A 26,799-nucleotide genomic window follows, 5' to 3' on the forward strand; every position below is an offset into this window, starting at 1 on the left:
TAAGTCATAGACTTTATTTTAAGATTTATTTATTTATGCATACAAGAGCCAGGGTTTAGGCCAGAGGTGAGGGGGAGTGAGAAGATCCACCAGAGACAGAGTGGGGAACAGAACAGGCAGACTGACTGAAATACACTGCTGAGGGGAGCAGCGGGTGAGTCAGGAGAGGTCTGCTGCACCACATGGGTTGCTCCCTGGCAACCCATCGAACTCCTACTGCAGAGGCTGCGGATCGCTTCATAGTGTGGTGCTCAACCTCTTGCCCCACCAGGAAGGCCCTCATTAGTAATCTTGCAGGTCACTCCAAATGCTGACATTTTGATCCCCTCCCAAGGTTGGTGATTAATAGCAATTGCTGCTGGCACAAAACTAAAGGGGAATTATAAAGATCATTACATTACCTAGGATCAATCAGTGATCTGAAAAACAGACTAGAAAAGAAATCATTATGTTTTTTTGAACTTTAAAAATAAGCTCTAACTCAGATGCTTCTGCTCTGACTTTCTGATTTGAATCAAGTCTAGGATAATTAGTCACCACTTCCACATTTTGTAAATGTGTTTTCCTGGTACCAGTCTTTCATTCCTTTTTAAAGGGGATCCTTAGGGATCACCTAAGGAGTTGCTTGACTGCTACTAACAAAAAAATACAGTTGGAGAATTTCAGGTAGAAGTACTATGTAATCATGACAAACATCATCATGAATCATACTGTGCTTGTTACATGAAATATGGAAGCCAAAACACAAACTTTCTTTAAAATAATGGAATTCTTTCTGACTTTTGGAAGTGGAAAGCAACTTCTATATCCAGTAGATGATGCAATATTTTATAAATAATGAACATCTACAAATGATCAAAAACATGTTTTGAGACTAATAGGATGGATTACAATTAAATATGACTTTCTAATGAATGGATCTTTATAAATAAGATATTTAAAGTTAAGAGTAGATCTAGACCCTAGAAGAGTTTCTGTACATCATAAAGGCTCAGTAAGTATTTATATAATTGAGTGAATTCTGCTGATGGGGAAAGTACTATTGATAATCAGTAAAGAGTATTATTCCTGACTAAATGCTTACCTTTCATCCCTAACACATTAAACAGTGGATGTTCCAGAAGAAACTATCTTATCTGTTGAATTATCATTATCCCATATTTACTCTTGAAACACTGCAATAACACGACCGTGCATAAGCAAACCACAAACCACAACCCCAAAGATGGCATAACTTTCTTTCAAACTAAACATTTATTTGAAATTTTTAAAAGCAGGAGTGAGTGGGAAATCCAAACATAGGCCACACTGAAATGCATGTCTTAAAATGCAGGGAAACTGTTTCATGACAGTGTAGAAGATATTTATTTTTATTTCTTTTTAAATAGTAAGGTAAAGGGTTGAGGCAAATATTAGATATAGGATCATACTAATCCCAATGCCAAAGCAAACTTTTAGCTAAAATTTTATATGACACCCTGTACTTAATTTATTTTGATGGATTTTACTGATCACTAATACATAAGAATGGAATTTCAATACATTCAGTACTTTCTGTTAGCAACATTTTTTACATTGAATAGATGATTTCTTTTCACCATAAAGACCAATAGAATTACATCATTATATAGATAAATCAGATATAATTAACTATTTTCAAATTAGGAAAGTATTTTTTATCCTCCTCTTTCTCTTTCTCTTTGATCACATCACTACTTGTAAGTATTCCTATCCTTGGAAAAGAAAAAAATACAGAAAGAGGATAAACCTAAGAAAAGATAATTATGATTAATTGTTCAACTGATGAAAGATTAGAAGGGAAGATTCAAATCAATCCAGAAGAAAGAACTCTTTAGGATTCTGAAGTTTAGCCAAGGATGATAAATTATGAGTACTCTGACATAATAGTTCCTTGCATAATATTAGTTTTAGCAGTGAGTCTGTACCTGCAGTCATCTAGAGAGATGGCTTGGTCCAGGTGTGAAGATAGTGGAAGTGGTGAAGGAGGGTTGATACTCGAATTTGTCACAATGACAATTTATATTTAAAAATAAATCATGCAGGGCCTCCCTGGAGGCGCAGGAGTTGAGCACAACACTGTGAAGCTGTCCTCAGCCTCCGCAGCATGGGTTTGATCCCTGGCTGACCAGGGAGATACCCATATGGCATGGAAGACCTCTTCTGTTTTGCCTGCTGTTCCCCTCAGTAGTGTTTTTGGGTCAATCTGCCTCTTCTGCTCCCCACTCAGTCTCTAGTGAATCCTCTCACCCCCTGCCCCCGTACCTCTGGCCTGTACCACAGTTCTTGTATGCATAAATAAATAAATCTTTAAAAATCAATCAATCAATCATGCAGTTACAACTTCCCAACATTTGGATTTTTTTTCAGCTTTAGTTTTATATTTTTTGTCTTAAATAAGAAACAATATACATATTCATATTTAGAATGTGTGTAATACCTAGAAAATTGTTGTCCATTGAGCTTCAAATCTGCTTCTGTGTAAACATTTTTCCATTTTAGTTAGTATCACTCCCTGGTTGCAATCAAGAAGCAACTGCTCCCTCCGTGGCTCAACTTTTCTGGTTAGACTTAACTGAGAGAGCATTATCCTGACAGATGATTGAAGGTACTGAACCTGGACGTCTAGGGCAGCAAGCCCATAAAATTTAATAAGTGCTGGGGTAAAAGACAAGTGAAGTGGAAAACTCTCAAAATTCTACTAAATAGATTTCTGATTTGTGTATGAAGTTAATCATTTGCTATTGATTTTCAAATCATTGGTTATACAGCTAGATGGGCATAAATAATAGATCTGCATTGGTTTGCCTCATATATTAAAACTCTATCTCAAAATGTGTTTTCACAGAATATAAAACAGTTAGATACTGAGACCTTAACATATGTATACATGTATATATGTCTCTATCTGTCTATTATCTATCATCTTCCTATTATATATATATATATATATGAATCTTTGCATTTAAATCTGAGGATCATAATGACTTGTGAGCAGGTAGCACCATTGGCTAAAGTTAAATGATAATGCTAATGAGTTTGATGTCAGGAGCAGGAATCTTACAAGATAAAATTCTAATAGATTTATATATAATTTTTTCTTTGATTTAAAATTGCATGTTTAGCATGGCTACTTCCAAGATGTCTTGCTGATTACAATGGATGGCACAGAGCCATGTAAATAAGTAACCAACATGTTACCTAGCTCATAGTTTTACAGAAATATTACCATCTTTATATCTTACTACTACAAAATAGACTAGTTTAGAAATAACCAAATATAGTTTCTACTAATTGCAACTAATGCCAATTTAATAACTGAAGGATGGGTCTCACACAATTATAATAAATGGCTACAATCTCATAGGTCTGGTAGATATTGGAGGGTAAAATACATACACCAACTTTCACTAAGAAATTGACCTCTTCTGTGACAACTAAGGGAGATAATGTTATCTTGGATAGTTTTCTTATGAAGGCATTTATAATAGCAAAGGGGAAAGAATAGACTGCTTGCTGTTTTCATATTCCTAGTTGATGTACCCAGTATCTACCCAGGGATGATGTACTCTCAATACAAATCACACTGTTTTTAATATGCATTTCTATTACAGAAGTTATTGTGATTGCAGTTATATATCTGTTATTGCAAATGTTAAAATCTTACAAGAGTATTTCAGTTAGCTTAAATTCTCTTAGGCAATTAATCAAAGTAGTGTCTACTTAGAAAAAGAAGTAAAAGACAATACCATGAAGGTCATTTGGCAAGGTAGATAACATAACTCAAATCATTCCTTCAGTATAATAAATGCAGAACAAGAGAGGGCATTTTCAGGTCCAACAGATCTGTGTAAATCAAAAGTTGAAAAGGACTTCTGGGGCCTCCCTGGTGGCATAAGGGGTTAAGATGCAACCTATGAAGCTCTCCACAGCCATTGTAACACGAGTTCGATCCCTAGCCAGGGAGTAACCCACATAGTGCAACGGACTTCTCTTGACTCACCCACTGCTCCCCTCAGCAGTGTATTTCAGTCAATCTGTCTGTTCTGTTCCCCATTCTGTCTCTGGTGAATCCTCTCAGCCTCCACACCTCTGGCCTGTACCCCAGTTCTTGAATACATAAATAACTCTTTAAAAAAAAAGAAAAGAAAAGGACTTCGGGCTAAGCACCATGAAATGTTAGCTTGTAACATTTACCCAAAGGGGATCATAGCCCAGATTCAAATGTGGTAATTGCCATAAGAATCATAGCCTCCATACCCAACCTTGAATGATATCAAATTTTATTGTCATTTCCTGTAAAATTTACATAAAACATGACAATTGCTTGTTTTGATTACCTCTATTCTATCATTTCTCAGTCTCTTTATTCAGTGTACTAATTTCCCAAAATCTACTTTTCTAATTTTACTAAATTAAAGAAATGATAAGCAATTTTTGAAATTTCTTATATACATCCTTAATCTACTACTAGTTTCTTTAGGAGACTTTTCTTATACAAATTTCTGAATAGGACAGCAACTATTAAAATTATGTTTCAGGGGAAGGAAATGTACTTATGAAGTGAAGAAACTTCTGAGATTTTCATATTAAGAAGGTAAAACATATCATTATGTTAAGAAGTAAATAGATAACCTAATTAAAGGGAAAATATTTTATTTTCAAGAGGATTCTCCTTAAATAGTATTAAAACTATATCATTTCAAATTATGGCAAAAGTCTACAAATGCCAACAGTGTGAAAGCAAGCAATAAGAACTGAAACATTTAAATGATGCTGTCATTTTAGTAGATAGTACTTCACATCACCATTAAATGTCTCAATGACAGTTGATGGAATTCATTAAAAGAATAATAAATCACAGCATGAAATGTTCAGGAAAGATGGGGGCTTTTATTTGGACAACTATGTGGTCTCTAAGTAAATTTACCAGGAAAACGCAGGGGCTCATTAACACTAATGGAAAAGATAGCAAGGTATCTGTCCAATGGTGAGATTTAATTCTTCAGTACCAGGCTTTAGGGGCTTAAAATGTGGTTGGATCACATGGTGCTCTAAATTGCATAATTCTGACATTATGTTAACCAGGGCACCCTGGCCTCCTATTTCTCATAAGTCTGAGAAATGAAATCTATTCCAGAAAACAACTCCTGGATATATTTTATATTTTATTGATTCTGGGGATATGTGTGAAAGAAGTTTGTCAGTAGATAATACTATGAAGTGCTACTTAATTAGACCCCACATAATCTGATCCAATTGATCCTATAACTTGAACATAAAGGCAAAATCCAAAGATAAACTTTCCTCTATGATGGACTGCATTTGGTAATTGATCTACTTAAGATCTTGAACAATGGTCCTATTTCTATTTCTATTTTCTTCTATTGTACATATAGGGACTTCATATATGTACATATATGTATGTATGTACATATATGTACATATAAGTATATATTCTTAAGGACTGAGTCACCTTAGTACAAGCTGGGAATCAGTGGATTACATCTATTTAAAGTCAGGTGATGCAACCCCCTTATTTTGACCCTAAATTGTATGGGGAATATAACCAAAATGAAAATGCATACATTGCGCAAAAATGAAAAATGATATAAGAATTATATAAAATAAAATATTAAAAAAATAAAAATAAAAATAAAGTCAGGTGATGAATAGATTCTATTACTGGACAAGATGCTGGATAAAAATAAAGTCAGGTGATGAATAGATTCTATCACTGGGCAAGATGCTGGAACAGCACTTACTAGGTAATTATATTATAGGTATTCACTGCTTTGGTATCAGTAGAGTGGGAATACTGTACATAATAAATGAATTCCAAGTATAGAGGAGCTAGTGTTATACAGCAAAGTAAAGGTCAGGTCATGTTAGTCCTTTACTCAAAAGCCTTCATTCCTAATTGCAATGTGATATTCTCAATGAGATTAAGAATTAGAAAAAGTATGTTAGTGGAAAACCTGATAAATCCAAATGAATTCTTCAGTTTAGTTACTAGTGTTCCAATGTTAATTTCTTAGTTTTAAAAAATGTTTGTATAAAATATTGACATTAAAAGTAGTTGAGTGATCTCTATGTCATCTTGGCAATTTTTTAATATAGTTAGAATTATTTCAAAATAGAAATTTAGTTTTAAGCAAACAAAACCTCCATGTGCTTCCAATGTCACTCCCAATAAAGGCCAAAGGCATTACAATGACGCATGAGGCTCTCCATGTTCTGATACCCCAGAACTTCTCTGATTACTCACTATAGTGTTTCTGTCTCTGGATTCTGGCTCCTTATTTATTTTTTTTTTTAGCATATCCACAACATTCTAGTTCCACAGTCTTTGCAGGTACTTCTCATTTGAATCAGTCTTCCTCTAGATAATCTCTCTCATGTCCTTCCAGTTTGCACATAAGACCTCGGTGAAGCCAACTTTGGTCTTACGTGTTTACCTTACTAGGAAGTAAACCCTAAGAAGGCAGGGATTTTTCAATTTTCTGTTTATTATTTTCCCTCCTATGTCTATAACTGCTTTATATATAGTGGGCCCCTGATAAATATTTGCTGAATGAATAAGGTTACTAATGAAAGAAAAAAGAGATTATGGAAGTTAGATCTACCAAACAGTGGCTGGAGAGCACCAGCTCCTTAAAGTACATTTATAATCACTTAATGTCATGGAATCATGATTTTTGAACAAGATTCCTCTTTTTATTGTTCCATCACCCAACGAGTCATGTCTGCAATGATTTATATTCATTGCTATTGAAAATAAAAAAAATGAACCAGAGATTATAACTTAATTTCAGAACTTAAGAGATGCCTGTGAAAAAGAGGCTTTTGTGAAGTTCATAGTAATTAATCACATGTCAGTTATTTTGCAAAGATGCTGTATTTCATCCTTACCAGTATATTAGAGAAAAACATTTTAAACCATTTTTCAAAATTTTGAATAGTTTCTGTGTTATTAGAAGTTTTTCCTCCCTCTTTCCCCATCTATGCTCACCATTCTGATTGCTTCTGTCTGCAGCGATGTGATTTGACAAGCAAAAACTTATTTGAACTTATTTTGCAGTTCAGGAAAACATTTTATTGTAGACTGTACAATGAGCTTCCAGAATGGTAGAAAAGCACTAAGTATATATTTACACATGCCACACACAAAGATTGAATAAAACTAAACACACTGACATCCTTAATGTCTATATATCCAAGGCTATTTTGTTTTTTAATATAAAAAATCTAGTTTTAATGCATTCTTATATCTGAAGGGCACTTACTGTTGAAATAAAAATATAAGTATATATATTTTTGTGAATTTATCCAGGTCCACTATGTTGTGATATTGTGTGATAATGGTGGTGGTGGACCACAATTTGTCAAACCAGAGGAAATGGTGTGATCATCTTTCAGTCCCCGTCACCTCCAAAAAGATCAACAAGTAAATTTATACATGCAAATTCTCTAGTATTTCATTCTACTGTGTTTTATAAGAAAAAAATATTTTGCTTTCATTATCTCTGGGCTGTGTCACTTATTATCTCATCTATTGAATGCTGAAATCCCATAAATAGTGATGCTAAGCTCTCATGTTCACAGTATCAGCAGAGAGGTATTTGAAAATCTTGTCCCCATGGCAGAATTGTGACAGCTTACAACATGACAGGGTCAGTGGAGACCTTGGATAGCTCATGAACCCTCTGTCCCCACCCCCCAATTTTCTACTCCTCTACTTTATCTCATGTTCGGTTACCTTTTTTTTTTTTTTTTTTAACGATTCAACAGCAGTGCCTCATGGAGGTGTCATTTGTGTATGTTCTCCACTCTCTAGGATGTGACTCATCCTGGCCAGGAAACTTGGAGCACATTTAGAACTGCCAGGTGTTTTCTTAGATTGTTGTACGCCATCTTAGACTTCCTTTCCTTCCTAACAATATTTTTCTACAATTTTTGTGCCAATATTATTCATGAGAGAAAAGAAAAACCAGAGTTAAGCAGTGCTAATGAAAAGACATTTTCAAAAGTAAAAAACAACAGATTTTATAGATAAATTATGTGTAAAGAGTCAGGCAAATGTGGAGCTGGGGACAATTTCCAGAATTTGGGATGGGCATTATTCAGAGCTATCCAGAGAAAGAATTTATAGCAGATGTGTGTATGTATGAATGGAGGTAAGTATGTATGTGTGCATGTATATATCAACTATCTCTAAAGAAGTTTATTATAAAGAATTGGCACACATAATTATGGAAGCTAAGATGAAGAGCCAATGCTATCAGCTGATACCACCAGCTGAATGGTGGAAGAGCCCTGGTTTCAGTCTGATTCTGAAAGCCTGAGAATGAAGAAAGCCAGTAACATAAATGCCATAGTAATAGTTCAAATTCAAATACAGGAGAACACAATGACCCAGTTCAAAGATAGGCAGAGAGTAATTCTCCTCTGCTCAGCCTTTCTGTCCTATTTGGATCTTCAATGAGGCCCTTTCATATCAGACAGTATAATCTATTTTATTCAATTTACCAAGCAAAATGTTAATCTCATTCAGAAATACCCTCATACCCTCATAGACACTCCCAGAATAATGTTTAGCCAAATATCTCAGTCCAAAGTTGATACAAAAATTAATCATTCTAGGTATTCAGGTGAATTGTGATATTTTCACTCACAAAAGAAACATTTCACTTCTGGACATGCAAGGTATGAAGTTGCCTTGGAATAGATTTTGAGACGAGATTTAAACTTGGTGAGAGTTTAAGTCATAGAAATAGATGAAATTGTCCAGAAAGGACACATAGATTCATTACCTTCATCGTTTATTGAATATTTATTCTATGATGGGTAAATAAGAAGCATAAGGAATAGAATAGCTAACAAAATAAAGACAATTCTTACCATAATGGAACTAAATTCTAGGAAGGGAGAAAGGTATGAAACAAGCAAATTATTCCATCAAAAGCAAAGTAAAAACAACAAAGGAAAAGTTACAACCTAAAAGGAGACATAACAAAGGAAGATAACTTAATCTGGAGTGACTGGGAAGACTTCCAGTGACATTTATAGTAACACCTTCAGATTTAGCAGGGTATACACACACACACACACACAAAAGAAAAAAAAAAGCATGATGTTAGAGGAACTGAAATGCAGTTTAGTGTCTGGGACTTTATAATAACAAGAAAAAGTTTCAAGAAGACTTTACAGTTAATTTAACTAAGGTCCTAAGATCATGCAAGTCCAACTAGAGAATAAAAAGATCTAATAGATTAAAATACTGATAAGAGTTTTTCATTTACCTATGAAAGTATTATAACCCACCCCTTATCATGTCATCATAAACAGAGATACTTCCTTATCCCTTGACTTTGGGTTTGACCATGTGACTTGCTTGAGCATGAATCATCAGCAAATTTAATGTAAGGAGAATTTCGAAATGTATATGACAACTGGATTTACCTCTTGTACTCTTACCACCACTATGAAAAGAATACGTCCTGGTCAGGCTGTTAGTCAAAAGATGATGAATTAGAGGCAGAGCTGAAAACTACCTGCCTTTGGAACTAAGCCCAGATGAACTTTGTGTGGATAATCTAAACTTCAGGCAACTCCCAGATGAGATAGTAGAATAAATTATTATTGTTCTATACTACTGAGCTTTGGCACGGCTTTTAACAGCTGAAACTGACAAATACCGAGATCCGAAAGAAAAAATAATGCTTAAGGGATGAGATAAGGAAAAGAAACCATAGGGATAAAAGAGACTAACAAGAAAAAAAAAAAACATAAAGGAAGGGAAATAATAAGGAAAAAATATTGAGAAATCAGGACTGAGGAAAATTTCAAGGCAGGGAAAAAAATCAAATCCTATAGGGAGATTACTCAGAATGCAAAGTAAAAGGAATCACTGGCTTTGTAAATTAGAAGTCCATTTTTATTGACTTTCCCAAACAGCTTCAGTTAGTTTTGTTGAAGCAGAAATCATATTTCAGTGAGTTGAAAAATAGTGAAACAGGGGAAAGTAGAAGCAGTTTCTGTAGCTCTCTCTTGAGCATTGGAATAAAAAAGAGGAGGACCAAGTCAAACAATAACACAAAGACCACAAGAGCAGAATAAGAGTTGAATTCATTTCATTGCCAAGCAAAGAGGAACCAAGTCACTCAGATGTTCAGTGGGTCTCCACAAGCTGAGAGAGAGAGGACTAGCGAGGAAGTTAAAGCAGGAGCTTATTCCATAGAGAAAGGATTCTCTGCTTTGCATTCTGATTTGTTAAAGAGAATATGATAAGTTGACACTTCGAAATGATCCTTAATATGGTTTATGTCACAAAAGTATGGCAAGATTTTTCTTTTTTTAAGGATCCCATAAAGGCTATGTTAGGGTGACGACTGTAGCATTTTCGTATGTACTTTCATATGCATCAAAATTGGTACATTTTTCTTTTGCTCTAGGTAAATGCTTAAGGAGAAGGCAGAGTAAAGTGCCCCGCTTTTTAAATGAAGATGTTTTGGACAGGTTTCCAGGTTTAATTTATTAGATGTAGAGAGAGAAAGAGTGACAAATCTATGAAATAGATTGAGACTAAGAGCTTCAGAAAGAAGTAGAGAGAAGTTTCTCTAGCACAGTGGGTGACAATGAATGGAAATGAGCTTGAAAGTGAAGTCTTAAAGTCACTCCCCTAGACTTCTGTTTTATGAGAAGCTGAGGACATGTCACCAGTATTGTCTTTGGTGTATGCCAAGACAAACACAAACACTGGTTTGACCTGTAAGCAGAAGGAGTTTATTGGATGGTGCCAGCCCAGAGCAAGATGGTTTTTGAGATCCACACCAGGCTCTGCACTTGCAAGGGGTTTTGAGTATATAAGGTGGTTATGCATATTCACAGGTAAGTTATACATATACTAAATTTCAGGGCGTTTGGATATCTATAAGAAAAGGGGGGGAACAGCAGGGCAAGCTGGCACTTTCCCATTGCCGCTTACACAGCAGAACAGTTAGAAAAACATGATGGGTTTAGCAGCCTACACCAAAATTTGCTGCCTGTGGGCATCCCCTCCCTTGGGCACCAGCCAGGTTAAATGGTCCATTAGGAGGTCATCTAGGGTGGGGGACCCTAGAAGGAAATATAAGGCAGTGCAGGAGCCAGCTTGGGATTCAGCCAGACTCCCAGATTTGTCACACTCTGTACCTGCCTCAAAAAGAAGAAAGAAGAAAGAGGCTTCCAGAAAGTTCACCAGTTCTTCACCAGGTGACTCATTAGGGCCAACCACAACTTCCTCCTTCCTCTTGTCATACCTGTTCCCTCTATAGAAATTGGTTTTGTAGATTCATTTGTGTGTTGCTTTTCTGTTGCAGACCAGCAATTTTCCATCATGGAACGCTCCCCTCCCTTTGGAAAGAGCTCTCATCTCTGTATCATCAACTGTGCCTCAAAATCCAAATGCAATTTGTTAATTCCATCTGCATCTCTCAGGTCTTTCTCTCTCCCCACTTGCAAGATAAACAGCTGCTATTTACATATACACCCATCACTCCCCAAACTATCTTTATTTTACTGATCAGACAACTTAGTAACAAGGAGATGATTAATTAATACCACACTTTGATAACCCCAAAATTTGAAACACATTGTGTCTATATTTATATTCCAGTCTCCCATAACATAGGTGGTAAGACTGATTCCTATTTTTCATTGACAAGTCTGAATTGCCTTTGAGAAAGCAGGCGAGAGACTTGGCCATAGAATTAGAAGAAAGGCAGTTAGTTAAGGAGAAGGCAAATTAATGTCCTCAGTCCCAATTGTGTGTTCTTTTGAGATGTTCTTGGGTCATCTTTGCCTCCTTCCTCCTCAACTAGAAAGTGCTCAGTGTTAGTATTCCTTACATGAGATGCTTTGTGATTGAACCAACAATGGGCAAGGATCTATTTCTGCACATTTACAAGGGAACCACAGATAAGGAAATGCCAAAGAGATGTCTGAAGTGAATTTCAGTAAGCTTTGCAATTTTTCTCTTTTAGAATTGCTGCAAAAAGTGATTGCCAGGTGACTGGGCCCTTGTAGCATGTCAGTATAAACCATTTTGATAGAATTATATTTTTCCTTTCCGCCTAGCATCCTCTTTTTCCACATACCTTTTGTTCCTGTCCTTGTCTCTTATTTTCACTGTTCATTGCAAGTGATTTACTCAGGCTATAGAAAGTCACTCTACTTCTTTCCAACGTCAATCCTCAAAATTTCTCACACATTCTTAGAGCCATCGCGGAGGTAAAAAGACTCTCAAATCAGAGACTTTAATTACAATCGCTCCTGAGGGCACCTTGGCCTCTCAATAAGACTAAGATAGCAGCGTTCAAAGAGCAGTTCTAACAGTGATCCAGGATTTTCAGGCACTAATTGGTTTCATCATTTTCTTTCATTTTTAAAAAAATAAACTAGGAATATGCTTCAAAGAATAAGCTTAAAGACTTGGGATTTTTTTTTCATTTGGTTCATTGTTGCATATAATTAGCACATTCTTGTTCCCTTCTCTTCTTAATTTAAAACAACATCAAATTTCCCTGCAGCCCACAAAAGTGTATGTGGGTTATTGGAAAGCAGTCAAGGAAGCAGCGCTTCATCCAGAGACATCCGTAACCCAATTTACCTAGGAATGGGTTCACGCAAACTTGCAAAGAAGGCAAGTTCAGCATGTCACCCTCTTGGTCTGGGTTATTGGTTCTCCTCCAAGCACTCACTCAGTCACCTTACCAGGATTTTTGGCTCTGAGGACCTCAGTAAGGCAAACTTCCCTAACACACTCTAAGCTTAACCTCTCACACTCAGATCCCATGCAACCACTTTCCCAACTGAGCAACCTATAAGCTATGGGTTATAGTAGCCATTTGGGAACTGGCTTCCTGAACATACTGCTGCTTGCTTGTCATCTAGATCTATTAGTTATTCTCCTGGGGACAAAAATATGTTCTTCCTAGCATCTATTCCTCAGACTTAAAAAAGCCATGTTGTGATTAATAATAATAATAACAAAAACTAACACTCTTAGGACACTAATTTTGCTCCCAAACAGGGTCCTAAATGCTTTGCACATAAACTAACTCATTTAATCATCATGAAAATCCTAGGAGGCTGATACCATTATTAGCTGTCATTTTACAAATGGTCTTTTGATGAGCATAGAGACTGCTTTGTCACTGACTTCGAGTCTCTTTCTCTTACTTAAGATTTTGTAACGACATGCAAAATCCTTTCAACAGTAGGTGGAACATATCTGGAGAGTACATTTTAGTATGGCTGCTGTCAATACCCATTACAACAAAATTTCTGATAAAAGATGAAAGGAGTCAGCTCATGGTGGGGGGAGACCAGAATTAGGGAGAGGTTCAGACAACACAGAGGGGAGGAAGGTGTCTCACAGCCAACAGAGGTAACACAAAAAGGATTTCTTTGTCCCTGACTGTTTCAGGATGGAATCTAATCATGGTGATATTTTGAGATACCCATAAAGATACCCTCTGAGGGAGAATTTGTGACAAAAATTCTAAGTAGGTATGGCATTATTTTCTCTGTAAGAGACTCCCTCTAATTTTGTTCAGGGGGCAATGCGCCCAGCTAAAATAATGCATTTCTCAGCTTCCCTTGCTAATAAAGTGGCCATGAGCTCTGATCAGTAAGGGGTGAGCAGACACTGTAAGGCAAAAGCTATCAAGTGCTACTGTGCTCCTCCTCCTTTTCTGCCTCCATCTTCCTGGAAGGCAGATTTGATAGATGGGGCTTCAAACACCACACTGGACAATTGAGATGACCTTGAGGACAGAAGCCAGATACAAAGGCTCGGAGCACAGAAAAAGAGGCCGCAGAGCCAGTACATTCGCCCTGTACTGCACACCTCCCAACTTATTTTCTATGGGGCAAAATGCAATATATTTTCCAATGTTGAAGGCATTGTTATTTCTGGCTCATTGTTCAATGCATCTGCAGTTCATCACAATTCCAAATGGACACATAATCTGGAGATTTTATATACAGGAACACCTTTCATGTTTTTTTTACTAAGGGGAGAAAGAAGCCAAGTAAAGAAATCTGGGACAGGAATTTCCCAAGCCCTGAATAAGGCAATTCACATTCTCAGTTTTCTCATTTACATCACAAGGATGCTGGTTGAGCGCAGCACTGTGAAGCTGTGAAGCTGTCTTGCAGCCTCTGCAGCTCAGGTTCAATCCAGCCAGCAGGGTAGATGCCCACATGGAGGGGCAGACCTATCTTGTCTTGCCTGCTGCTCCCCTCATCAGTGTATTTCAGTCAGTCTGCCTGTTCTGCCCCCCACTCTATCCCTGGTGAATCCTCTCACCCCACCTGAAACCTCTGGCCTGTACTCCAGTTCTTATATGCATAAATAAATAAATCTTAAAATAAAAAACAAGGATGCTGGATTTGATCATTATGGCCCCCTTCCAGGTTAAAAATTCTTCCATGTTAAAATTAGACAGAGTAAGACACATACCAGTGTCACTCATAGCCTTGCTGAAAGGGTATCAGTCCAAGCAAACTGTGGGATTTTCCCCCGACAGGCAGGAACCACTGAGTTGAAGTCATGAAAACCCTGTCTGAGGCAGCATGGCCATTAGGAGTTTTCCCTTGGCACAGAATTGTTGCTACTTTTAGATACGGTCATGGCAGGCATCACCAGGGAACATTTGATGGAAACAAATACAGGCACTTTTAAACTGGCTTAAGCATTCCTTATCCAAGCAATACAGAAGCATCTTATTGAATCACAGGGAACACCAAGGCAGGAAGTCCCAACAGGGAAACTGGAAATTGGAAAGTTAAGAACTCTCTTGCTTCCTGTTTCTGGTCAACATGATATATAATTGTTCCTATTCTGCTTCTCGCTGCTGTCTAGCTTTCTCTGTTGCTCTGCTTACGTGGCAGAAAAATAAAAAAGACTTTCCCAACTTTTCATAATCTGCTTTTAAATGGAGTATGCCACAGTGATTTAGAGTCCATGTCTTTCCCTTTCTATTTATTTTTAGATTTGTTTATTTATGTATACAAGCACTGGGGTACAGGCAAGACAGAAGAGGTCTGCTGTGCCATGTGGGTAGCTCCCTGGCCAGGGATCGAACTCCTGTTGCAGCGGCTGAAAATAGTTTCATAGGTAGCGCCTTAACCCCTTGCGCCACAGAGAGGCCCTCAATTTCTTAATTGGATCCAATTGGCTCAGGTTTAATCAGCAGTGGCCTTGGGTGGATGTGAGTTCATCCGGTATGAGCAGAGCAGGCAGGGTTAAGGGGCTGGTTCCCTAGGATGTAGTGATGATTTACATCATCAGAGAAATAACAAATAGGTCTTTCTGCATTCCTCTTTAAGAGTGGGGGATTTCTTTGCAATCTAAGAGCTCCACCCTGGTACTCAGCTGAAGTGGGGTAAGTTAAGTGCCTATGCATCACATCAAGATATTAAGTTATGCTTCCTAACCTACTGAACTGGCAAAAATATTTCACTGTTTTGAGTTTATAACACTTGCTACAGATATCTGTATAACATATGTGTATGGTGCTTAGAATGATTACAGTCAATTGAAATAAAATTGGTTGTGAAATTTTTGTTGAGAATCTAGCAACAGATAATTAGTATCAGAAGCAGGATTGAAAACTGCTAATTAAACCTCTCTTTTATTTGTTTCTGTAGCTCCTTTTACAATTCCTTCTAATTCATGCAGACCTTGCCTGCGTTATTTAGACTTCTCTAATTATTACTTTAATCAGTTCCAAACTGCACTATATGCAGATTATGTCAATACCTTAGTTTTTCTGTATTTTAATTGGACACATTTTATTATTTCTCAGTATAGTCACAATTATTTTATTAAGACACTTTAATAATAATATATTAAACCTATAGTGTTTTGTTTACATTAGTATTTGCCTCAAAATAATAGTTTCCATGATTTCTTTCATATCTGACATTAATATTTATTTTACCTTCAAGTACATAAGAGATTTGGTTGTTTGGTAAAATTTTATGGTTTTCAAAACGTATTTTTTTCTAAGCCTTTAGATTCTTAAGTATGAAAGTTTGAGATATAATACAGAGAGAACGCACAATGTAGAAATAAGAACTTAAATTTTTCTAGTTATGATAGCTTAGACAGGTCATTTAATTCTGAATGTCAACATTCATTATGTGAAGTAACCAAAATAGTATCTGATTCTACTACTTCATGTGATTATTAAGTCAATCAAATTAAATAACTTATGTAATGAAAATAATTTGTAGACATAAAGATGTGCAGTATCATAAGACAGTATTAACAGGGGATTTAACCATCCTTCTATATTTTGCAAGGGTGACGAGTTGTTGTTGCCAGAAGCAAAAGTAGATGAAGCATAAATAAATCAGTTTACATGGGCTCCAGCTGGTGAACAGTGCCAGAATAAAGAGACCCCTCTGTGTTAAGTATTTTATCAAGGCAGTGTGTCCATATAATATGACAGAAGAGATTTTAGTGGGGTAGACTCTGTATTTAAGTCAAATGCCTGCTAATTAATCATCATTTTTTTTAATCATTTAAACTGTCAGACCACTGATTTGACAAGAATCTCATGAATTAGTTTAAATGAATTTTTGATATATAATCAATATCTCCAGCAGTCTTAAAAAATGCATTTTAGTGTGTTACATCCTTACTAGATATATCAAAATGAGACTTACTGAAGCTTATATCATCCAATCACTCAAGAACTTAATGCTGGCTCAATAATTGACTTCTATAAAATTATCATGGGAGAGACTGAAGGGACAGCCTAATACAATAAAATTGCAATACTTTCTTATAATGTATTAGAGCATATCTATTTAGATGAAAAATACTTTAACCCATATGAGTACTACATGTCTTCTTTCAATGAACTTCATATTTTGAGGTCAGAAAGTATTCAACCATCTACATCAAGAATTGCACAATATTTGACTCACCATTCTTAAAATCTTCTGCAGTTAACTTATTGGTGCTTGGCCTTGGCTTTTAAGGAACGATTATTTATCTTAAATGTCTGCTTGCTAGTCCTTTTCCCCAGCAATTCAGAGGTATTCACATAAGCTATGTCACCCAGATCCATCATCATGAAGAAGGAATCTAAAAACAAGTAAGTTTGAAGAAATGAACTACTGTCAAAGCTGTAGCTCTAAAGAAAACTATATGCCATTTTTTCCCTGAAATATGACACTGATTTTTTAAGGAATCCATCTAAAGTGCAGCCTGACTCCTCTTAGCAACAGCCCTGGGAAGCAGGCAGTCAGATTAAGCTGGGAACTACAGTGAGTGGAGAGTTGAAGAAGAGAGAGTCCCTACTTTTGACCACCCATGGAAAACCAGACAATGTGATATTTCCCCAAGATTCACACAGAACCAAGGGAAGTGCTATAAAATCCTAGTCTGACATACACAGACTTCAGGGACATAGGATTATAGGGAGAAAAAAAAAACCCATCATGCCTAGACTTAGAATAAGACGAGAGAGAGAGGCACATTGAAAAGTTAATGGCAATTCTTACATGCTGGAAGGGTTATTTGTTTTTGTTTGTTATAATTTTTGTGATAAAAATATATCAAAAGAAAAACCTACAACAGTTATGACATAGAGAAGTGGTCTCTGGTGTATGCACTAGTCAAGCCATGCCATTATTTTTACATCAAAGGCAATGATTGGGCCGATACTAGATTTTAAGGCTCTTGGTTATTATTGTTTCCTCATTTCAGAATATGATAATGTCTAAAAATCATGATATATCTATGGGTACTTACCATGAAAATAAGTCTTTGTTACATTTTTTCAAAATCTGAATAAAGTTGTGGCAAATATGCTCAACAGAATACTACTCAGCTATTACAAAAGATAAAATTGTACCTTTTGTGATAATGGCAACTTGAGGTAGTTATACTAAGTGAAATAAGTCAGAAAGTGAAAGGTAATTACCAGATGGCTTCATTTATTTATGGAATACAAATAACCAGAAAAAAACAAACTTGCAAAGACAGCAGTGTTTATGAAAAATACAGTGGTAAGAGGAAAGGGAGGGGGCAGAGGGCTGGCAGGAAATATCAGGGCTAGTGACAGTGTGGAACAGGAGATGTGCCAGAAGGTACTGGAACTTAGGGGTCTGGGCTATGAGGCTTATCCACATGCTGAGCTGCATTTCTGAAATTATATAGTTTTGGAGAAGAAAATGGTGAATCAATAAAATTTGATTGAACAAAGACTAAACCTGGTGGAAGAATAAGTTACTTAGCTTTACCCACTGCAATGCTTCCTCCAACCTCAGAAGATGAAGCTTGTAAAGGTTCATTGTCAAATGAGAAAAACAACAAGGAAAATGTAATGAGCTATATATGAACATAAATTTAATTTGATGTTTAACGTTTAACTTTTCAACCTTTATTTTCTAAGAATGATGTTGGTAGTAGCCTCCTCCTCTCCTCCACTCCCCCTTCCAGACAGGTCTGTTCTCATTATTTATGGATTTCACGTTTATGAGTTTGCCATTAAATGTGCAGACAATCACAGAGCAAAGAATATTTGAATTGCCTGATGCTCATATTTGCAGGTGAGGGCAAGTGAAAATTTCTACCTTTTTGTTTTGGCTCTTGAACTATAAACATGAGTCCTTTTTCACATGCAATTAGTGCCATATTCTTTGCATTTCTGTGCATTTTGTTAGTGATGTGCTAAGCTGCCCCATAGTGTTGAAATGCCTTGTAAGTGTTCCCAAACCAAGAAGGCTGTGATGAGACTTATGGAAAAAATAAGTGTGTTTGAGAAGCTTTATTCAGGCATAAATTACAGCACTATTGGTTCAGCACTAATAAATCACCCATGCTTATTAAATAAGGCATCCTTAGACAGAAACACACATAAAACAAGGTTATATATGATTGATTGACGGAACTGTCATGACCACAGATCTATCAGGAACCTGACCTTGTAAATCCTCTCAGAGCAAGAGCAAGGGCTCAGAATTTGCTGATTCTGTGTTCCCAGTAACTTTCTAGAAAATAACTATAATAGCTAACAAGAATATAGTTACATACACATATATGAAAAAGCTGTGTAGATATACATATCTATATAGCATTTAATTTTATGTTACTGTTTGGTAGAAAACAAAGTCAACTAACAGGATGATCTTCACCATTAAAAATTCTTTTTTTTAAAGATGTATTTATTTATGCATATGAGAACTGGAATATAGGCCAGAGATGTGGGGGGATGAGAGGATTCACCATAGACAAAGTAGGGAACAGAACAGGCGGATCTACTGAAATACATTGCTGAGGGGAGCAGCAGGTGAGTCAGGAGAGGTCTGCTCCTCCATGTGGGTCAGCTCCCTGGCCGGGGATAGAACTTGTGCTGCAGTGGCTGCAGATAGCTCCACAGTGCTCCATCTTAACCCCTTGCACCACCAGGGAGGCCCACCATTAAAAATTCATTTAAAATATCACATTTGCCATTCCCGCGCCACTGATCTGGGCTACAGCCCACGTCCTGGAACTGAGGGCTTTGGAACTGAGACCCGGGCGAGGCCCTCCCTGAGTGAGCAGGAACAAGGCGCCCAGGCAGGGGAGCGGGATTCAAAAGGCGCCATTCCCGCGCCACTGATCTGGGCTACAGCCCGCGTCGTGGAACTGAGGGCTTTGGAACTGAGACCCGGGCGAGGCCCTCCCTGAGTGAGCAGGAACAAGGCGCCCAGGCAGGGGAGCGGGATTCAAAAGGCGCCATTCCCGCGCCACTGATCTGGGCTACAGCCCGCGTCCTGGAACTGAGGGCTTTGGAACTGAGACCGGGGCGGAGGCCCTCCCTGAGTGAGCAGGAACAAGGCGCCCAGGCAGGGGAGCGGGATTCAAAAGGCGCCATTCCCGCGCCACTGATCTGGGCTACAGCCCCTGTCCTGGAACTGAGGGCTTTGGAACTGAGACCCAGGCGAGGCCCTCCCTGAGTGAGCAGGAACAAGGCGCCCAGGCAGGGGAGCGGGATTCAAAAGGCGCCATTCCCGTGCCACTGATCTGGGCTACAGCCCGCGTCCTGGAACTGAGGGCTTTGGAACTGAGACCCGGGCGAGGCCCTCCCTGAGTGAGCAGGAACAAGGCGCCCAGGCAGGGGAGCGGGATTCAAAAGGCGCCATTCCCGCGCCACTGATCTGGGCTACAGCCCGCGTCCTGGAACTGAGGGCTTTGGAACTGAGACCCGGGCGGAGGCCCTCCCTGAGTGAGCAGGAACAAGGCGCCCAGGCAGGGGAGCGGGATTCAAAAGGCGCCATTCCCGCGCCACTGATCTGGGCTACAGCCCGCGTCCTGGAACTGAGGGCTTTGGAACTGAGACCCGGGGCACGAAATTAGGGGCGTGGGTTCCCCACGACGGTGGGGCACAAGGCAGACACAGCACCCCAAAGCTGTTGAGGTGTACCCTACCATCCCCGCTCTGCTCCCTGTCCCACGGGGTGGAAAATCAGCTCCCCAAGGGCTCTAGGAGAGATCTCTGGTGCCACCTAGCGACTTGACCCCAGCACAGGCTACTGAAGGAGCTAGTGGCCAGCTGGGGAGTTAGCCCACACCGGGCCCCTTCTGAACAAGTAGTCTGAGCCCACAGGGAGAGCGAGCACCCACAGCCGGGGCAGACCAGGCGCGCAGAAGAGTGTGCCTGAGACCAGAAGCACAGGGAGTGTGTCCCACATCACCATTTTAGAACAGGGACATTTCTTCAGTAAAGACTACCTGCAGAAGGCTTCCCCAGGAGCCAGAGGTGAGCGGGGGAAGTTCGCCCACGCCAGACCCCCTCTGGCCTGCAGTCCAAGCCCAGAGGGAAGCAGGAACCCACCGCCGGGGCAGACCAGGCGCACAGGGGAGTGTGTCCCCACATCGGCATTTTAGAACAGGGACCTTTCTCCAGTAAAGGCTGCTTGAAACTGACAGATGACTCCTGGAAGAACCAGAGGGGAACAGAGAAGCCCACCCAAGATGCCGGCAAGTCCCAACAACACAGTGTCCCAACGCATACGGCAAATTAGAAAACAGACAGTAGGGAGGAGAAGAACCACACGCAACCTAGCAACTCTCCAGAGAAAAAGCACACCACAAAAAGAAAGCCAGCCCCCAGATTGCAACGACAATAACTTGGAAGAATTTCTGAGCCTTCCAGAAAGAGAATTTAAAATTGCCGTGATTAAAAAACTGACAGAAGTCATAAAGGAAAACAATGATAAGGGAAAAATAATCAACGATCAGAAGAATGCAATTGAGTCCCTAGAGAGGGAAAACAATGGTCAGAAGAAAGAAATTGAGTCCCTAAAGAGGGAAGTAAAAGAAATGCAGGAGATCAAAGAATTAATGGAAGAACTAAAGAATTCTGGGAAAAGCAATGAAAGCAGAATAGATGAAATGGAAGAACGAATAAGTAATCTTGAAGACACAGAAATAAAAAGAACCAAAACAGAAAAGGAAAGAGAAGTACGAAGGAAAAAGAACGAAGAAAGACTTCGGGAACTATCTGACTCCATGAGGAAAGGAAATATAAGAGTTATAGGAATACCAGAAGGAGAGGAGAGAGATGTAGGAACAGAGAAAATATTCAAAGAGATAATTGAAGAGAACTTCCCAAATGTGAAGAAGGAGCTGAAAATTGATATACAAGAAGCAAGAAGAACACCAAACTTCCACGACGAAAGGAAAAATACAGCAAGACACATAATAGTAAAGCTCCCAAGAATCCAGGACAAGGAAAAAATAATGAAGCTGGCAAGAGGGAAGAAACAGATAACATTCAAAGGAAAACCAATCAGGCTGACATCAGACTTCTCCGAAGAAACACTACGAGCAAGGAGAGAGTGGAGGGACATAGTCAACAGACTCCAAGAAAACAGATGCCAACCAAGAATACTCTATCCCGCAAAGCTCTCTTTCCTCTTTGAAGAAAGAATATGGACCTTCCCAGACAAACAGAAACTCCAGAATTTCATTGCAACTAAACCCCCACTCCAAAAAATACTACAAGGAGTCCTAAAGCCAGAACCTCAGAGCGACGAATAACAATGAAAGAAGGCCAAAAAAAAAAAAAGTTATTAAAAGAATAAATAAATAAAATCAAAGGAAAGACAAACACAATGGCAAATACAGATGTTAACATATCAATATTAACTCTAAATGTAAATGGACTAAACTCTTCAATAAAAAGACACAGAGTTGCAGCCTGGATTAAGAAACAAAACCCAACCTTTTGCTGTCTCCAAGAAACACATTTAGCTACAAAAGATAAAAATAGGCTCAAAGTTAAAGGATGGAAAACAATCCTACAAGCAAATGGACCAAAAAAGAAAGCAGGAACAGCTATACTTATATCAGATAAAACAGATTTCAAACTCAAAAAGATAAAAAGAGACCCCAATGGTCACTACATTATGATCAAGGGGACAATACTTCAAGAAGAAATAACACTCATTAACATATACTCACCAAACGAAGGAGCACCAAAATATATCAGACAACTGTTGTCCTCTCTGAAAACAGACATCAGAGAAAACACATACGTAGTGGGAGACTTCAACACACCACTATCAACAATGGATAGATCAACAAGACAAAAAATAAGTAAAGAAACCAAAGCTCTAAATAAAGACCTAGAGCAATTGGGCTTAACAGACATCTATAGAACACTAAACCCCAAAAAAATGGAGTACACATTTTTCTCAAGCGCACACGGATCATTCTCCAGGATCGATCACATACTGGGGCACAAGACAAACATCAACAGATACACCAAGATTGAAATCATATCAACCATCTTTTCTGACCATGAAGGCATCAAACTAGAAATAAACCATAAAAAGAAGGCAAGGAACTTTCCTACCTCATGGAGATTAAAAACCACACTACTGGAAGACCATTGGACTAATGAGGAGATCAAAGAAGAAATTAAAAAATTTTTTGAATTGAACGACAAGGAGGACACCAATATCCTAAATGTATGGGATGCAGCAAAAGCAGTAATAAGAGGAAAATATATAGCAATAGAAGCTCACATCAAGAAACAAGAAAGAACGCAAAGAAACAACCTAATCTCGAAGCTCAAAGATCTAGAAAAAGAACAACAAAAAAACCCCAAAACCAGTAGAAGAAAAGAAATAATAAAAACCAAAGCAGAAATAAATGAAATTGAAACTAAAAAAACAATCCAAAAGATCAATGAAACCAAGAGCTGGTTCTTTGAAAAAATCAATAAAATAGACAAACCCCTAGCCAGGCTCACAAAGGAAAAAAGGGAGAAAGCACAAATAAACAGGATCATCAATGAAAGAGGAGAAATCACAACGGACACAGCAGAAATCAAAAGAATAATCAGTAACTACTATGAACAGTTATATGGAAACAAGTTTAACAATCTAGAGGAGATGGACAAATTCCTACAACTCTACAATCACCCAAAGCTAGATAAAGAAGAAATAGAACACCTAAACAGACCAATTACAATTAGCGAAATTGAAATGGTAATCAAAAACCTCCCCAAAAACAAAAGCCCAGGACCTGATGGATTTACAAATGAATTCTACCAAACATTCAGAGACGAATTAGTGCCTATCCTTCACAAACTCTTCCAAAAAATTGAGAAGGAAGGGACAATACCAAACACGTTCTATGAAGCCAACATTACACTAATACCAAAACCGAACAAGGACAACACAAAAAAGGAAAACTACAGGCCAATCTCCCTAATGAACACTGATGCAAAAATCCTCAATAAAATTTTAGCTATCAGAATCCAACAATGTATCCATAAGATAATTCACCACGACCAAGTTGGATTCATTCCAGGGGCACAAGGATGGTTTAACATCCGAAAATCAATCAACGTTATCCAACACATCAACAAAAAGAAATATAAAAACCATATGATAATATCAATAGATGCTGAGAAAGCTTTCGACAAAGTGCAACACCCATTCATGATAAAAGCCCTTGAAATTCTTGGGATACAAGGAACATACCTCAACATCATAAAGGCCATCTATGACAAGCCAACAGCCAGTATCATTCTCAATGGTGAAAAGCTGAAAGCAATTCCATTAAGATCTGGAACAAGACAAGGATGTCCACTCTCACCATTGCTTTTCAATATAATACTGGAAGTCCTAGCCAGGGCAATAAGACAAGAGAAAGACATCCAAGGAATCCAAATAGGAAAAGAAGAAGTCAAACTATCACTATTTGCAGACGATATGATATTATACATAGAGAACCCCAAAAACTCCACAGAAAAGCTAATTCAACTCATCAATCAGTTCAGTAAAGTGGCAGGATACAAAATCAACACGCAAAAGTCAGTAGCCTTCCTATACACAAATAATAAATCTGAAGAAGAAGAAATCAAAAAGACCATCCCTTTTGTTATTGAAACAAAAAAAATCAAATATTTGGGAATAAATCTAACAAAAGAGGTAAAGGACCTATACAAAGAAAACTATAAAACACTGTTAAAAGAAATAGAAGAAGACACAAAGAAATGGAGAGACATCCCCTGCTCATGGATTGGAAGAATAAACATTATTAAAATGGCCATCCTTCCAAAAGCAATATACAGATTCAATGCTATTCCAATCAAAATTTCAATGTCATTCTTCAAAGAAATAGAACAATTATTGATGAAATTCATATGGAATCACAAAAAACCCCGAATAGCCAAAGCTCTCCTGAAAAAAAAAGAAGGGAATGGAGGCATCAGACTCCCAGACTTCAAACTATACTACAAAGCCATAATCATCAAAACCGCATGGTATTGGAACAAGAACAGACATACAGACCAATGGAATCGAATAGAAAATCCAGAAATAAACCCACAGGTTTATGGTCAACTAATCTTTGACAAAGGAGCAAAGACTATGCATTGGAGCAAAGAAAGTTTGTTCAATAAATGGTGCTGGGAAAACTGGGTCGCTACATGCAAAAGAATGAAGCTTGACCACCACCTCACACCATACACAAAAATCAACTCAAAATGGATTAAAGAACTAGACATAAGACCTGAAACCATAAAATATATAGAAGGAAATATAGGCGAAACACTACGTGATTTGCACATCAAAGACATCTTTACAGACACATCACCCAAAGCTGTGATAGTGAAGGCAAAGATAAACAACTGGGACTATATCAAATTAAAGAGCTTTTGCACAGCAAAAGAGACAATAACAAAAACAAAGAGAAACCCCACCAACTGGGAGAACATTTTTGCACCCAACACTAATGATAAAGGACTGATCACAAAAATCTGCAAAGAGCTGATGAGACTCAACAACAACAAAGAAAATAATCCAGTCAAAAAATGGGCAGAAGAGCTTAAAAGAAACTTCTCTGAAGAGGAAATGCAAATGGCCAACAGGCATATGAAAAAATGTTCAACATCACTTGTCATCAGGGAAATGCAAATCAAAACTACCATGAGATACCATCTTACACCAGTGAGAATGGCACATATTAAAAAAACTAGCAACAACAAATGTTGGCGAGGGTGTGGAGAAAAAGGAACTCTTCTGCACTGTTGGTGGGAGTGCAAACTGGTCCAACCACTGTGGAAAGCTGTGTGGAGATTTCTGGACCTACTAAACATAGAGCTTCCATATGACCCAGCAATTCCACTCCTAGGTATTTACCCAAAGGACACAGAAACATCAATTCCAAAGAACACCTGCACCCCTATGTTTATAGCAGCACTGTTTACAATAGCTAAGCTTTGGAAACAACCCAAATGCCCAAAAATAGATGACTGGATCAAGAAGATGTGGTACATATATACCATGGAATATTACTCAGCATTCAAAAAAGATAAACACATGCAATTTGCTGCAACATGGATGGCGCTGGAAGGGATCATGCTCAGCGAAATAAGCCAAAAAGAAAAAGAAAAATACCGGATGGTCTCACTCATAGCAGGAATCTAGAAAACTTAAATAAGGGACCAGGAAAATGAATAACTATAAGAAAGTGAAAATCAAAATCAACAAAAAACTATGAACCAGAGACACTTTTAGGGGGGCGGGGGCGGGAGGGGAGGGATTGGGGTCAGAATGGGGGGCTGCAATTGTATGGGGAATATAACAATAAAATTTATAAAAAAAAAAATAAAAAAAAAATAAAATATCACATTTGCAAAAATTTCACAGTCTGGCAACAACTTACTTTTATTCATTCAAACATTATTTACTGATTAACTTATTCTCTTCTAGGTTTTCTGGAGGGTACAGTGGTAAAGAGGACAATGACAAAACCTGCTTTTTCAGAGTACATATTTTAGGGGAAAACATAGCCTGTTCTCTCCACAAAAGTAAGTATGAATAAGACTTGACATGGTCATTTATGTTACCAAAAAAAAAAAGGGACTAAGATTAAGAATGTGAATGAGGAGAACATACCTTAGGGAGCTTGGTCAGAGCAGGTCTCTGTGGGGCAATAACAGTAAAAACTGAGACCCAATAGGAGGAAGGGAATTAGCCCTATCACATGTGGGCAGAAGAACATTCCTTTCAGAGGGGAGATCTTATGCACAAACCACAAGTTGGAAATGAGTTTGGCACGTTCAAAGAACTGGAAATGATCTATGTGACTATAAGATGGTGAATTGAGAATAGAGTAGACGTGGAGACATAAACAGGGGTGAAAGGATGTAGGAATTGTAGGCTTTTGTACAGCGTGGGTTTGATTTCAGTGTTATGTTAAGTCATGGGAGGATTTTA

The sequence above is a fragment of the Talpa europaea genome, assembly GCF_964194135.1.
Source record: "Talpa europaea genome assembly, chromosome: 8".
NCBI classification, from domain to species: Eukaryota; Metazoa; Chordata; class Mammalia; order Eulipotyphla; family Talpidae; genus Talpa; species Talpa europaea.